This window comes from Pseudophryne corroboree, chromosome 10, assembly GCF_028390025.1.
Source record: "Pseudophryne corroboree isolate aPseCor3 chromosome 10, aPseCor3.hap2, whole genome shotgun sequence".
Lineage (NCBI taxonomy): Eukaryota > Metazoa > Chordata > Amphibia > Anura > Myobatrachidae > Pseudophryne > Pseudophryne corroboree.
The window spans coordinates 344,453,004-344,465,716 of record NC_086453.1 but is presented as its reverse complement, the minus strand read 5'-3'; the positions used below and the strand labels follow the sequence as shown (position 1 = coordinate 344,465,716).

The window sequence follows — 12,713 nt, the reverse complement described above, 5'->3', positions numbered from 1 at the left end:
TATACAGTGTGTATTTTTATCATACTGCCCATTTTAATATAACATTGATAACCCTGTTTTATATATGTATCAAGTTTTTATTCCTGATGTATAATTACGACCATTACATGTACACATGCAGGGCTGGTAAAACAAGTTTTACCATTAGTTCACACAATTGTGTTTTGTTTAGTGAGCAGCCCAAGTGACTGTAAAATGGAAACTAATGGAATAATTCTAGCGTGTTTAACACAAACAGAAGTGGATTTACTATGCTTATGTCATTCTGTGCGAAGGTCACATAACTGTGTACACCTCCCCCAGGCTGTCCTGGGATGTTCACCTGTTACACATCTTCCTGCTGAGTTCGGAGGAGTGTGTAGACGGACAGGTGAGCCAGCACACAGGAGTGATCAGAGGAGCGTGGAGACAGCACACAGGTGAGATTGGAGGAGTGTGGAGACAGCACACAGGTGAGATTGGAGGAGTGTGGAGACAGCACACAGGAGTGATCAGAGGAGTGTGGAGACAGCACACAGGTGAGATTGGAGGAGTGTGGAGACAGCACACAGGTGAGATTGGAGGAGTGTGGAGACAGCACACAGGTGAGATTGGAGGAGTGTGGAGACAGCACACAGGTGAGATTGGAAGAGTGTGGAGACAGCACACAGGTGAGATTGGAGGAGTGTAAAGAGAGCACACAGGTGAGATTGGAGGAGTGTGGAGACAGCACACAGGTGAGATTGGAGGAGTGTGGAGACAGCACACAGGTGAGATTGGAGGAGTGTGGAGACAGCACACAGGTGAGATTGGAGGAGTGTGGAGACAGCACACAGGTGAGATTGGAGGAGTGTGGAGACAGCACACAGGTGAGATTGGAAGAGTGTGGAGACAGCACACAGGTGAGATTGGAGGAGTGTGGAGACAGCACACAGGTGAGATTGGAAGAGTGTGGAGACAGCACACAGGTGAGATTGGAGGAGTGTGGAGACAGCACACAGGTGAGATTGGAAGAGTGTGGAGACAGCACACAGGTGAGATTGGAGGAGTGTGGAGACAGCACACAGGTGAGATTGGAGGAGTGTGGAGACAGCACACAGGTGAGATTGGAGGAGTGTGGAGACAGCACACAGGTGAGATTGGAGGAGTGTGGAGACAGCACACAGGTGAGATTGGAGGAGTGTGGAGACAGCACACAGGTGAGATTGGAGGAGTGTGGAGACAGCACACAGGTGAGATTGGAGGAGTGTGGAGACAGCACACAGGTGAGATTGGAGGAGTGTGGAGACAGCACACAGGTGAGATTGGAGGAGTGTGGAGACAGCACACAGGTGAGATTGGAGGAGTGTGGAGACAGCACACAGGTGAGATTGGAAGAGTGTGGAGACAGCACACAGGTGAGATTGGAGGAGTGTGGAGACAGCACACAGGTGAGATTGGAAGAGTGTGGAGACAGCACACAGGTGAGATTGGAGGAGTGTGGAGACAGCACACAGGTGAGATTGGAAGAGTGTGGAGACAGCACACAGGTGAGATTGGAGGAGTGTGGAGACAGCACACAGGTGAGATTGGAAGAGTGTGGAGACAGCACACAGGTGAGATTGGAGGAGTGTGGAGACAGCACACAGGTGAGATTGGAGGAGTGTGGAGACAGCACACAGGTGAGATTGGAAGAGTGTGGAGACAGCACACAGGTGAGATTGGAGGAGTGTGGAGACAGCACACAGGTGAGATTGGAAGAGTGTGGAGACAGCACACAGGTGAGATTGGAGGAGTGTGGAGACAGCACACAGGTGAGATTGGAGGAGTGTGGAGACAGCACACAGGTGAGATTGGAGGAGTGTGGAGACAGCACACAGGTGATATTGGAGTAGTGTGGAGACAGCACACAGGTGAGATTGGAGGAGTGTGGAGACAGCACACAGGTGAGATTGGAAGAGTGTGGAGACAGCACACAGGTGAGATTGGAGGAGTGTGGAGACAGCACACAGGTGAGATTGGAAGAGTGTGGAGACAGCACACAGGTGAGATTGGAGGAGTGTGGAGACAGCACACAGGTGAGATTGGAGGAGTGTGGAGACAGCACACAGGTGAGATTGGAGGAGTGTGGAGACAGCACACAGGTGAGATTGGAAGAGTGTGGAGACAGCACACAGGTGAGATTGGAGGAGTGTGGAGACAGCACACAGGTGAGATTGGAAGAGTGTGGAGACAGCACACAGGTGAGATTGGAGGAGTGTGGAGACAGCACACAGGTGAGATTGGAAGAGTGTGGAGACAGCACACAGGTGACATTGGAAGAGTGTTGAGACAGCACACAGGTGAGATTGGAGGAGTGTGGAGACAGCACACAGGTGAGATTGGAGGAGTGTGGAGACAGCACACAGGTGAGATTGGAGGAGTGTGGAGACAGCACACAGGTGAGATTGGAGGAGTGTGGAGACAGCACACAGGTGACATTGGAAGAGTGTTGAGACAGCACACAGGTGAGATTGGAGGAGTGTGGAGACAGCACACAGGTGAGATTGGAGGAGTGTGGAGACAGCACACAGGTGAGATTGGAGGAGTGTGGAGACAGCACACAGGTGAGATTGGAGGAGTGTGGAGACAGCACACAGGTGATATTGGAGTAGTGTGGAGACAGCACACAGGTGAGATTGGAGGAGTGTGGAGACAGCACACAGGTGAGATTGGAAGAGTGTGGAGACAGCACACAGGTGAGATTGGAGGAGTGTGGAGACAGCACACAGGTGAGATTGGAAGAGTGTGGAGACAGCACACAGGTGAGATTGGAGGAGTGTGGAGACAGCACACAGGTGAGATTGGAGGAGTGTGGAGACAGCACACAGGTGAGATTGGAGGAGTGTGGAGACAGCACACAGGTGAGATTGGAAGAGTGTGGAGACAGCACACAGGTGAGATTGGAGGAGTGTGGAGACAGCACACAGGTGAGATTGGAAGAGTGTGGAGACAGCACACAGGTGAGATTGGAGGAGTGTGGAGACAGCACACAGGTGAGATTGGAAGAGTGTGGAGACAGCACACAGGTGACATTGGAAGAGTGTTGAGACAGCACACAGGTGAGATTGGAGGAGTGTGGAGACAGCACACAGGTGAGATTGGAGGAGTGTGGAGACAGCACACAGGTGAGATTGGAGGAGTGTGGAGACAGCACACAGGTGAGATTGGAGGAGTGTGGAGACAGCACACAGGTGACATTGGAAGAGTGTTGAGACAGCACACAGGTGAGATTGGAGGAGTGTGGAGACAGCACACAGGTGAGATTGGAGGAGTGTGGAGACAGCACACAGGTGAGATTGGAGGAGTGTGGAGACAGCACACAGGTGAGATTGGAGGAGTGTGGAGACAGCACACAGGTGAGATTGGAGGAGTGTAAAGAGAGCACACAGGTGAGATTGGAGGAGTGTAAAGAGAGCACACAGGTGAGATTGGAGGAGTGTGGAGACAGCACACAGGTGAGATTGGAGGAGTGTGGAGACAGCACACAGGTGAGATAGAACACAGGTGAGAGTGGAGGAGTGTGAAGGCAGCACACAGGTGAGATCGGAGGAGTGTGGAGACAGGTGAGATAGAACACAGGTGAGAGTGGAGGAGTGTAAAGGCAGCACACAGGTGAGGTCGGAGGAGTGTGGAGACAGGTGAGATAGAACACAGGTGTAATTGGAGGTGTGTGAAGGCAGGAGAGACAGCACACAGGTGAGAGTAGAGGAGTGTAAAGACAGGAGAGACAGCACACAGGTGAGATAGCATACATGTGAGAGTAGAGGAGTGTAAAGACAGGAGAGACAGCACACAGGTGAGATAGCATACATGTGAGAGTAGAGGAGTGTAAAGACAGGAGAGACAGCACACAGGTGAGATAGCATACATGTGAGAGTAGAGGAGTGTAAAGACAGGAGAGACAGCACACAGGTGAGATAGCATACATGTGAGAGTAGAGGAGTGTAAAGACAGGAGAGACAGCACACAGGTGAGGTCGGAGGAGTGTGCAGACAGGTGAGATAGCATACATGTGAGAGTGGAGGAGTGTAAAGACAGGAGAGACAGCACACAGGTGAGGTCGGAGGAGTGTGCAGACAGGTGAGATAGCATACATGTGAGAGTAGAGGTGTGTGAAGGCAGGAGAGACAGCACACAGGTGAGAGTCGAGACTTCATCCTTCCAGCAAATAGTTTTTACATTATCCAAATTACTTTCCAAAGTTTTCATAACAAAATCTTGTTGGTCCTCAGTGTTTTTCTTTACATACATTATAGTTGCATGCAGTTAGTATGTTATTTTACATTGTAGTGTTTTGTGACATTTGCATGTTTGTGTGTTACAAATATTCCCTAATAATTTATACACAGTTGGCAGCTGCGGTGCCACTGTCTTGATGAAAATGGGTAGCTTTATACAGGTCTTAAATCCTGTTCATAGAACCGTATTACTAGAAAATATAAACGGTGTCATTTACACCTGGAAAGTGTCCCTGGTGGGAGAGAGCACCTGCTGGAGAGAGTGCAGAGATAATTAAGGACCTGTGTGACTGATCGCCTACCTGCATTCATGGGAGTGGCAGACAATTCCACTTGTAGTGCGACACCCTGTTCTTGTAGTCACATTACTAATAGACCTGCAGAGCGGATATAACGTGTGAATCACGTGAAAATATGGATCCAAAGTACTGTAATGTGTTGTACAGGGAACAGCCCTCACCCAGGTGTACGCTGTACAAATAGACAGGTAGACTCTGCGTGGAGGAAAACACCTGTTCCTGCTCGCTGATAACACTTTCTGGCTTTGCCAGGCTCTCAGAAGAGGAAGTGTGACAACAGATTGTGGATAAATGGGCATTAAGTCATTCAGCTGGGGGGAGTGGTACCTTATCGCTTGTAATATGTAATGGATGTACACCAACATTCTATGCTGTCTCATGAGAGAATGGTCATATGTTTTAGGTAGGGGGCAAGAGCAGTGGAATATGTTTATCATCACCCAGGGAGCTTGGACAAGGGCCCTCATTCCGAGTTGTTCGCTCGCTATCTGCTTTTAGCAGCATTGCACACGCTAAGCCGCCGCCTACTGGGAGTGTATCTTAGCTTAGCAGATTTGCGAACGAAAGATTAGCAGAATTGCGAATAGAAATTTCTTAACAGTTTCTGAGTAGCTCCACACTTACTCCTACACTGCGATCAGTTCAGTCAGTTTTGTTCCTGGTTTGACGTCACAAACACACCCAGCGTTCGCCCATACACTCCCCCGTTTCTTCAGACACTCCCACGTTTTTCCCAGAAACGCCAGCGTTTTTTCGCACACTCCCATAAAACGGCCAGTTTCCGCCCAGAAACACCCACTTCCTGTCAATCACACTACGATCACCAGAACGATGAAAAAACTTTGTTAGGCCGTGAGTAAAATAAAAAACTTTTGTGCTAATTTACTTGGCGCAGGCGCACTGCGAACATTGCGCATGCGCAGTTTGCGACTAATCACTCCGTTGCGAAAAAAAACTAACGAGCGAACAACTCGGAATGACCCCCAATGTTTGTTATTCATTAACTACACAAATGTGCAGATGGTTATCCCGTTCCGCAGCAGTTTACGCCACAGGTCAGGCTGTGAGACCTGGAGGATCATTGTAGAGCAGATCTCTCCCAGTTTGCTGGGGCAGACGGCAGTAATCATACTTGTCTACTTTTGTAGAAGCATTTTAGGGAGATTGTGAAAACAACACCTATTAGCGCGGCATTTAAGTGCGCCGCCTGGGAGGCATGTATTAAAATTGACTTGCATAGAAATGTATATGAGCCCCAAAGCCGTTACGTTGTTTGACATATACTGTACATTAGCCATGAAAAGGAATCGGTACAATATCCCGGCAGTTGTAAAACCGAAGCCGGGATCCTGATGATGAAAAGACAGATAGGGTTGAGTAAGGGGTGTTCTCCCCTCTCCACACACCCCTAACCCTCCTTCCCGTATCTTAACCCTTGCCTCCCCCTTAGTGCTAAACCCTAACCCACCCGCTGAGGTTCCTAATCCTAACCCCCGTCCCTGCTGCCTAAACCTAACCCTCCTTCCCCTGCAGCCTAACCCTTACCTCCCCCGGGGATGCCTAACCCTGCCTCACCCTCTCCACTGCTTAACCCTTAACCTTCCCCACAACCCGCAGCAGCCTAAACCCCCCACCAGACGCCTTAATCTAAAACCCCTGCCCTAATCCCGAGATCATGGGGATACTTTCTTTCGCGATGCTGGCTGTTGGGATTCCGGCATCGGGATCCTAACCCCTTCTGAGTTCCGATGTCAAGATTCTGAAGGGTGTCGGTATTTCAAATGCCGGAATCCCAACAGCTGCCATCTTGACCGCATCCCCATGAGAAACCTTATTTAGAAATGCATGTAGCCATAGAGATCATTGGGGCAGATGTATTAACTTGGAGAAGCCATAAGGAAGTGATAAACCAGTGATATGTGCAAGGTGATAAAGGCACCAGCCAATCAGCTCCAATATGTAAATTAACAGTTAGGATGTGATTGGCTGCTGCCTTTATCACCTTGCACATATCACTGGTTTATCACTTCCTTATGCCTTCTCCAGGTTAATACATCTGCCCCATTGTGCCTACTAATCAAAGCAGAGGTATGGCACTAGTGATGCCAAATGAATGTATATCTTTGTTTTTGTTTTTTTACCAAGTATGTAACAGCCACATAAAGGGGGTAAAGTGCAATCAGGGAGATTGCTTGACTCTTCGGGGAATGAGGGCGATTGTTACTATTTCAGGGAGACTCCCAGAGATTGCTACTATTTCAGGGAGACTCCCTGGGCAGTGGTTCATCCAGATGGGAGGAGGTGCATATTGCATTTTTTCCTTAAAGGAAATCTGTAAGGACTGGAGTCACTGACATGAGCAGAAGTAGAAGTAATTGTACTGTTTGGGATTGTATGTGTGCTGTATGTAAATGAGCATGTACACCTACCAGTAACATTGTAGGGAGTAGTAGAGTAGAGGTGAGCAGTGCAAACGCACCTTATCCGTCATCAGCTAGCATTATTGGTGATCTTACTTTGCAACAAGGTTTCGTTGTTGGTGTAGCAGCAGCTACATTATGTGTGTATGGAAGTGGATGGTTGTAAGAGGTATTGTCTGTCTCTTGTTTGCTAAACTGCCACAGACAAGTTTTGAAGAATCAGATTAAGAGGCTTGAAAAACCGGATTGTGTCCTGTGCAGTGTATGTGAAACTAATGAGTTAAGGCTCAGATGGCTTTCAGTAATCTATTTATAATCTGTTTATGCATTGGATGCTTTCAGGCATTTCCATTGCCAGTTGTAGCCTATAGCAGTGGTTCACACCATGTCAGAGTCCATTCGCAGAATGGCAGCCAGCGATGATCAGCGATCCATCGGGGAAATGACACATGCTAAAAATGAGAAAAAGGTTGGGATAGGGGAAATGGGATTTTTCAACATATGTAATATACCGTACCTAATTTCCCATCCCAGCTGTCGGGGGTTCAAGACAGTGAGGCAAATGTATTAAGCCTGGAGAAGTGGAAAGCAGTGATAAGTGCAAGGTGATAACGTACCAGCCAATCAGCTCTAATATGTAAATTGACAGTTAGGAGCTGATTGGCTGGTGCGTTATCACCTTCCACTTATCACTGCTTTATCACTTCTCCAGGCTTAATACATCTACCCCATTGCCCCTAATACATGTGTGATGTATGGGTGCCTTAAGAGTACTCGGATACACAGCAGCACACATTGGTAGCTGAAATGGGGTTGGGCGAGGGGGGCCCTTAGACACTAAGGGGGAGATTTGTCAAATCTTGGGGACCTAAGTAATTAACAATCCATATAATGATGGACATTTTAATTTTTTATGAAAATATCCCCTCTATGTAATAAAGTTAACTTGCAGGCGTGAGTGTCGGAATGAGGAAGGGGGGGGACAAGTGGGTGGATTTATTTATCATATCTAAGAGAGGCAAGGGTGAGGAGGATACACTTTCCACAGCAGCACCAACACTCATGTCATGGATTATGTGCAATTTGTTTTAGCTTTCACCAAAGCCTCTTGAATAATCCGAGGCAGGCACAGGTTCAGGTTGAACCCCCATGGGCTACTTTTGCACAGTCATTATCCAGTATATTTGAGCAGATAATGCCAGCTCCTATACCAGGGATAGGTTACCCTATTAACCCTTACATTCAACATTCCACCTGTGGTTATCACATCCAGTACAGGAATCGGCAGCCTCTCAACAGAAACAGGCTGAAAGGCCAGTGGTAAGTAAATCACATAGACATGAAACAACATCTTCACAGTCTACACATGTTTCAGATGAGGACTCGTTGGAGGATGAGGACTGGTTGGAGGATGAGGACTTGTCGGAGGATGAGGACTCATCGCACTCCGGGTCTGCATACAGAGACGAGGAGGAAGGCCATTCTATCCTTAGAGGAGGCAGCGGAGCCTTTGTTAAAATCTAAGGCACCTGTGTTTAAACATCCCAAAATAGTTAGGACTAAGTTTCCTGGGTCAGAACAGCTGACTGAAATTATGCAAGAGGCTTGGGTTACACCCAGTAAGAAGTTCAGAAATCCAAGGAATTTGAATTCCCATTATCCTCTTCCATCTGGGGACTGTTTAAAAAGGGAGGTGGCTCCCAAAGTAGATACACGTGTCATCCGATTTATGCGAAAATCTACATTACCTCTGCCTTCAACATCATTAAATGATGTCACGGATAGGAAAATAGATGGTTTTCTTAAAACCATTTTCTCCTTGTCTGGGGCAATCATAAGACCAGCCATGGCTATGGCTTGGATGGCAGCCTGGGCTGATGCATTGGAGGATGACCTTTCAACGGCATCTAGAAAGCAAAAATTCCATATTGCACATATCAAACAGACAGCTATTTTTAAGGAAGAAGCCACCTTGGATATGGGTACATCTGCCCCTCAGGCATCAGCCTCAGCAGTAGCAGCTTGCAGAGCGGTTTGGCTACATACATGGAAAGCTGACTCAGAATCTAAGAAGGTGCTGGAGTCTTTGCCTTTTACTGGAGATATTCTTTTTTGTAAAGAATTAAACAGTATTTTGGAGTCAGAAGCAGACTTCAAGAAAGTGAAGTTTCCTTTCATACATAAAACCAAGCCTAGATTTCCACTTTTCGGCCCTTTCATACTCAAGGAAAAGCAAAAGGAAAGAGTTATGGCAAACAGTCTATATCTGACAAGTCTGGTAAGTCTAAAAAGCACTGGGCTACCAGAGGACCGGCTTCCAAATCATAAGATAAACCATCAGCCTGATGGTGCGGGCCCCCACCTGGGGGACCCCAGGGTGGGAGACCAGCTTCTTCAGTTTGCACAGATCTGGCAGCAGTCTACCACAGATGCCTAGGTGCAAGAAGCGGTATCTCACGGTTATGCGTTTGCTTTCAAGAAACACCCTCCTCAGAGGTTTTGTTGTACCAGCCCGTCTTCAGTGGAAATGAAGACCAGGGATTTGCATGAGGCAGTTCAGAAGTTTCTTCAGTCAGGAGTGATAATTCCAGTTCCTCCTGCACAACAAGGACAAGGTTTTCATTCCAACCTGTTTGTAGTCCAGAAGCCAAATGGGTCGTTCTGGCCCATACTGAGTCTCAAAGTGCTGAACAAGTACATTTGGGTGCCTCCGTTTCATATGGAGACTTTACGTTCCATTACTTTGGCCATGGAGGCGGAGGATTTTATGGTATCCCTGGATGTCCAGGATGCTTACCTTCATGTAGTGCTATCTCAGGTTTGCTATCCTCTAGCAACATTTTCAGTTTCAGGACCTACCATTTAAACTGGCCACAGCTTCCAGAGTGTTCACCTAAATTATGGTGGTACTGGCATCTTATCTCTTCCAGCAGGGGATAAGGATTTTTCCATACCTTGATGACCTATTAATCCTGGCACAATCTCAGGAATTGCTTCAGTGTCATCTGCGGCAGGCAATAGCTTGTTTGCAGAGACATGGTTACCTCTGAACAAAATATCCAAAATTCAGTTAAGGATTCAGTAGCTGCTACACAGTCAAAGGGTAACCATTCACGCAGCAATGCGTTGATGGGGTTGATGGTGTCAACATTCAACATGGTGGAATACGCTCAGTTCCACTCGAGGCCCCTGCAACATCTGATCCTTTCCAAATGGAATGGCTTTCATCAGACAATAAAAACGCAGACCATGGTCCTTCCTCTGGAAGTAAGTACAGTAGGTCATTAGCCTGGCGGCTGCAGATATCCCATCTGGACAAAGGGAGAACCTTTTGGATATCAGATTGGGAAATTCTGACATTGGATGCCAGCCTTCAAGGCTGGGGAGCGTTGTCAGGAAGGAGTTGCTACCAGGGGCAGTGCACCAAGGAAGAGAGTTGCCTGCCAATAAATATATTGGAACTTCGGGCCATATATATGTCACTTATTCAGGCAAAGGACATCCTTCAGGGGAAACCAGTCCAAATCCACTCAGACAATGCAACGGCAGTAGCATACCTCAACCATCAGGGACGAACTCGCAGCCAAAAACGCAATGAAGGAGGTAAGTCACACGTTCAAGTTGGTAGAACTTCATCTTCCAGCCCTGTGTTCATTCCGGGAGTCCTAAACTGGGAAGCGGAATTTTTTTCGACACGCCATTCATGCAAACGAATGGGCTTTACACCCCGAGGTCTTCCAGATTCTGGTAGACAAATGGGGGTTACCGGAGATAGCTCTCATGGCGTCCCGTCAGAACAACAAATTTCCGCACACGGGTCAAGAACAAAGGATCCCAAAGTGATCTTTGTGGATGACCTGTCAGTGAGATGGGACTTTTGTCTGGCCTATGTGTTTCCACCAATCGCCCTGTTACACAGGGTGATGCTAAAGGCAAAACAAGGAAGGGGCGCCGTGATACTAATAGCTCCGGCTTGGCCCAGAAGACATTGGTACACAGATCTGCAGAGATTGTCGATGGATGCTTCATTCCTAATCCCTCAACGTCCAGATCTACTGTCTCATGGTCCTTGCTATCACAAGCACCTGGATCGACTGTCTTTGACGGCGTGGCTCTTGAGACTTCTATCCTGAAAGCAAGAGGATTCTCACAACTGGTAATTCAAAAAATTCTTAGAGCAATGAAACCTTCCTCAGCTTGCATTAATCACCGAATATGGCAAGCCTATATTCATTGGTGCAGTGACCGGAAATTTGATCCTAGGTTTTTCCGAGTTTCCAGAGTCCTAGCATTCCTTCCGTTAAGAATGGACAAAGGGTTGCTTCCTTGAGAGTGCAAGTGTCAGCATTGACTGTATGGTTCCAAAAGAAAATTGCTAACCTACAGGATGTGTGCACTTTTTTCCAGGGAATGCTGCACATTCAACGTCCTTTTGTTCCTCCTACAGTGCCTTGGGACTTAAGTTTAGTCCTAAAGGCCCTTCAAGTTGCCCCATTTGAACCACTAAAACGAGTGGATTTTAAATGGTTACAAAAAGGAGAAAGACGAGATTGCCTGATAGTGGTGCACACTAATAATAATAAAATGTAACTTTTAATTCATATTATTAAAAACCATTGCGAAATATAGGATAAAATATAAAGGTGAGAAAGAAAAGTGTTCTAAAATATATGACTTCCTGCACACAGGGCGCCCGCAAACTGTAAGTTTTATATGCCTTTATGCTATGCAGATATCTGTATACTTTATTGTGTTTATTAATAAATGTTATATAGTTTCTAGCAGTGATTCATGTCTTGTTGTGTACTCATTATTAAATGTTATACAATTACCAGCAATCCACGTCTTGTTCTTTATTCCTTATTCTCGATGTAACCAATGAGAGTCATGTATGACAAAATATGCTGACATACAGTCTATATATAAGAAAATCACTTTAGAGGTTTTTAATGAATCAGTGTGGCCACAAAGATCCCTGGGTGATCACTCTCTTTAATTGTACCACATGAAAGTCCAAATAGACACAGTGACCCAATGTTATATGTACTTCCTAAAAAGATTATAATTCAATATTATCAGATATGCTAATTGATATAGAGATACATTTCTTTACAGCAAGGTATTTATAGGTGATTTTATTAATTTATATTTATACACAGTGTATATGTGACTCCTTAAAGTTAATTTATCCCAAAGGACGAAACAGTCCTCACTTGGCTGTGTTCTCAGGGTCTAATAGATATTGTTATATTACCTGTCTGTTCTTTATCTATAATGCACTCACACAATCTAGCTATAACTCATATATTACCACATATACTTTAATGCTGTAGTTAGTTTTGTGAGGTTAAATCTCCTCTATGTAGTCAACTATTGATAGAAATATTCATACAGTGTTTGTGTCCTTCATTAGCAGCACAATTCATACAGCCTGACTACAGCTCATGTATGGCTCCAAATGTTTCAATATTGTAGCCACTTCTCATAAAGTTGGCTCCTACCAGCATAAGCAGCTGTTAATAATACCCCTTTTCCACCTACGTACCGTGTCCGATCCGGGATGTTTAACACGGCTACAACCCGTGTCGGCTCCCCCGTTTCCACTACACTTCGACACGGGTTATTCCCGTGTCTGATCTGTTTCCACTTAACCCGGGTAAGCTCTGTAAAAGCCTATTGCTGTCATTACAAATGGACTTTTTACTGTCTCATCAAGATGATGTCATCAAAAGGACCAAAAGGGAGGGGTGGGGCCT

At 46.4% G+C, this 12,713-nt stretch overlaps 1 protein-coding gene across 4 annotated transcripts in view; it reads left to right on the top strand.

Annotated features, from left to right (window-relative positions):
- The first annotated feature begins 283 nt into the window (after positions 1–283).
- TMEM45B (transmembrane protein 45B) overlaps positions 284–12,713 on the top strand; it is a 68,169-nt gene continuing 55,739 nt past the window's right edge. The window contains exon 1 of one of the 4 annotated variants that reach the window (XM_063941961.1): positions 284–370. The gene's annotated coding sequence lies outside the window, so the exon portion shown is untranslated. The other 3 variants (XM_063941959.1, XM_063941960.1, XM_063941962.1) reach the window with 3 other exon arrangements.